Source organism: Echinops telfairi, unplaced genomic scaffold, assembly GCF_000313985.2.
Source record: "Echinops telfairi isolate 266 unplaced genomic scaffold, ASM31398v2 ScPeMD7_7421;HRSCAF=8459, whole genome shotgun sequence".
Taxonomy (NCBI): Eukaryota; Metazoa; Chordata; class Mammalia; order Afrosoricida; family Tenrecidae; genus Echinops; species Echinops telfairi.
This window is the reverse complement of record NW_022111321.1, coordinates 11,280,110-11,284,060: the sequence shown is the minus strand read 5'-3', so window position 1 is coordinate 11,284,060 and position 3,951 is coordinate 11,280,110. Positions and strand designations below refer to the sequence as shown.

General features: G+C 36.5%; 1 protein-coding gene across 1 annotated transcript in view; it reads right to left on the bottom strand.

The window, feature by feature from the left end:
• CEP126 (centrosomal protein 126) overlaps positions 1–3,951 on the bottom strand; it is an 81,388-nt gene that overhangs the window by 63,777 nt on the left and 13,660 nt on the right. The gene's annotated exons all lie outside the window — the stretch shown is intronic.

Sequence of the window (3,951 nt, the reverse complement as noted above, 5' to 3'; positions counted from 1 at the left end):
GGGAGGGCATTATATAACACAGGTAGAAAGTATATGAATTAAGTAGTTCAACAGATCCTTTAAAGTTTGGAAGTTATGTTCAATAAAAAGGACTATAACTGGAATAAGAGGGAAAAGAGTTTAGTTATTCACAAAGCCATTGATTTATTGATAGGTTCCAAAATGAACACTAGAAAAACCATGCATAGTAATCTGTTAATCCAGAAAGTTGCCAAAGAAAATTAACATTTTGGTTATCATAATCATCCCTTAACTTAAAATTTATTATGAAAAATGTAGTTTTGCTTAAATAGATTGTATGGATGGACTTAATTGATCTTGCCAGTTTATGAAGTTGAGTGCCAAATGTCATTCTTAGGAGACTATGAAGTTTATCCACCACTTGTCTGTCAGTTTGTTTTACTATGAAAGCTTGTGGGTTGTTGTGATGCTGAAGGCTATGTCGCCAGTACTTCAAATACCAGCAGGGTCACCCAAAGTGAACAGGTTTCAGCAGAGCTTCCAGACTGAGAGACTACAAAGAAGGGATTGGCTCTCCACTTCTGAGGAATCAGCCCCTGAAAGCCCCAGGGATAGCATCAAAACATCGCCAGCTACTACAAACTTAATGACTAGAAGGAGAACGTTGTCAGAGACAGTGCCAGACAACGAGCCCCTCAGGTCGGAAGGCACTCAGACGACAGAAAGAGAGCAGCCTTCTCAAAGTAGTTGCTCAGAATGAGGTGGATGAGAAAAGCCTGTGGGACCTTCATTTGCTGATGAGGCACGACTCAAAATGAGAAGAAACAGCTGCAAACATAAATTAATAACTGGAACTTGGAATGTACAAAGTATGAATCTATGAAGATTGAAACCATTAAAACTGAAATGGAACACATAAAGATTTATTTTCTAGGCATTAGTTAGCTGAAATGCACTGGTATTGACCATTGTGAATCAGAAACACATGGTTTACTATGTCAGGAACGACATGATCAAGAGGATGGTAATATATTCATGGTCAAAAAGGACATTTCAAGATCAACATTGATGTATGATGCTGTCTGTGATAGCGTAATGTCTATTTGCATGCAAATAATTCAATCAATATAAACATTATTCACATTTATCCAACCACTAAAACTAGTGAGGTAGAAATTGAAGAATTCTACCAACTTCTTCAGTCTGAAATTGATCAAACATGCAATCGAGATGTATTGATAATTATTGGCAATTGAAATGTAAAAATTGGAAGTGAAGAGGAAGGAACAGTAGTTACACAATATGGTCTTGTCAACGGAAATGAAGTTGGAGATGGCGTGACAGAATTTCACAAGACCAATGACTTCATCACAAATACCTTTTTTTAGACAACATAGATGGTAAATCTACACATGGACGTCTCCATATGGAATCCACAGAAATCAAATTGACTACAACTGTGGGAAGAGACAATGGAGAAGCTCAATATTAGCAGCTAAAGGCAGGTCAGGGGCTGTCTGCGGAACGGACTACCAATTGCTCATATATAAGTTCAGGTTGAAGCTGAAGAAAACATTTTTTAAAAGTCCAAGAACCCAAACTATCTTGAGTCTAACCCACCTAAATTCTGAGAACATCTCAAGAGAAGATTTGATGCATTAAACACTAATGACAAAATACCCGATGAGCTGGATGAAGAAATCAAAAAGTCATTAAAAAGACAGGAAAGAAAGAAAAGGTCAAAGTGGATGTCAGAAGAGACTCCATAGCTTGCTCTTCATTGTAGAGGATCTAAGACACATGGAAGAAATGAGGGAGTCAAAAAGAGTTGAACAGAAAATTTCAAAGGGCACCTCAAGGAGACAAAGTATGCTACAATAATAATAAAAAATATGCGAAGGCCTAGAGTTAGAAAACCAAACAAGGAAGCGCATGCTCAGCAAATCTTAAACAGAAAGAACTCAAGAAAAAAAGCCTCGAGTTGCAACATTAAAAGATTCTACGGGCAAAATATTTAGAGATGCAGAAAGCATTATATTTATATTCTTCCTGACTGCTCTGGTTAGAAATAGCACATGTAGAAATTATTATGAAAGTGATTAATAAATCAAAATTACAGGGCATTCTGTTAAGAATAAAATACTAATGGCAATATTTATACTATTTAAGTTCATCATAAAATGCTATATAAAAATAATATACTCTGTGGGCATTGTAAGAAGTATATATGATATTGAAATAACAGTTTTAAGACAGGAAAAGACTCTCAGTCAGTGAACTAGACAATATATCACCATCCTTGTGCTTTAGATAGAAAAATGATGATATTTTTAGTCACAAAAATCAATAGTTTATACATAAAGCACTGTCATAGTTTAGGCTAGAATACTGTCAACTAGAGAGACTGTTAGTTTACAATGATTTTGAAAATTCTACAGCACTGAGTAGAATATAGTTACTTACTTTTTTCTTCGGTTTGACTCCACAAAATATTTACGTGCTCGATTTCGACATAGTTTTTGTTGCTGCAGTAGTATCTGGCGCTCTTCTTCTAAATTTTTGTCTAGATGAAATTTCATATCTCTAATAGTATTAAGTTAAGGACAATGGCTAGGTCTTTACTGGGTGATTACCAGTGCTATCTGATGAGTATAACTACAGTCTCTCGCAAATGATGCAATGTTTTTATGTGATAATTAGCATGTGGACACATATCTCACTTTTCCCTGAAAACAAAACAAACTAATTAGTTTCCAGAAATCACGAGCTAAGAGAAAGAGGCTCTATATCTTTTAATTCATTATACAGATATTTGAATGCTTAAGAGCACAATACCATCTTATGTACCTATATGGAAAAAAAAAAAAGATGGAAAGAATACAAAGTCAATGTACTAAAAAGAACTAGTTGACATGCTACCATTTTAAGGAGGTAGTAAAAGAGCAGGAACCAACGGTACAGAAGTAAGAGTCCATGCTGAACTGAAGGCATTAGCCAAAAACAAGGCTCCAGGAATTGATGGAATACTAATTAAAATGTTTCAACATGCTAATGAAGAACCCACTCCTCCATGCCAATAAATGTGGAAGATAACTACACTTGGCCAGCTGACTGGACGAGAATTTTCATTCCAAAGAATATGCAAATTAGGGATCAATATCATCCTTGCAGCAATATATTGATAGGGAACTGCCAGAGGTTCAGGAGATTCAGAAGAGGACATGGAACAAGGGATGTCAGATGGATCTTAGTTCAAAGCAGAGAATACCTGAGGTATGTTTGTGTTTTATTGACTATGCTAAGGCATTGACTGTGTGGATCATAACAAACTATGGACAGCCTTGAGAAGAATGGGAATCCCAGAACCCTCATTGTGCTCATAAGGACCCTGCACTTGGATCAAGAGGCAGTTGAGAGAATAATGCCTGGTCTAAAATCAGGAAAGGTGTGTGTCAGGGTTGTGTCTTCTTACCATATTTATTCAATCTGCATGCTGAGAAAATCATCAGAGAAGCTGGATTATATGAAGAAGAATGTGGCATCAGGACTGGAGGAAGGCTCATTAACAACCTGGGATAAGCAGATGACACAACCTTGCTTGCTGAAAGTGCGAAGGGCTGGAGGCACCTGCTGATGAAGACCAAGAATTGCAGTCTTCAGAATGGATATATAAAGAAACTAAATTCTTCACAATTGGAAAAATGCACTAATCGGTAACATTATGATAAATGGGGAAAAGGTGCAAGTTGTCAAGGATTTCATTCTGCTTAGATCCATAATCAATTCTCATGGAAGCAGCAGTCAAGAGATCAAATGACACATTGCAGTGGTAAATCTACTGCACCCGACCTCTTTAAAATGTTGAAAAGCAAGGATATTACTTCAAGGAATAAGATGGGCCTGACCCAAACCATAGTATTTTCAATGACCTCAGATGGTGTGTGAAAGTTGGACACTGAATAAGGAAATGGAAGAAGAATGGATGTATTT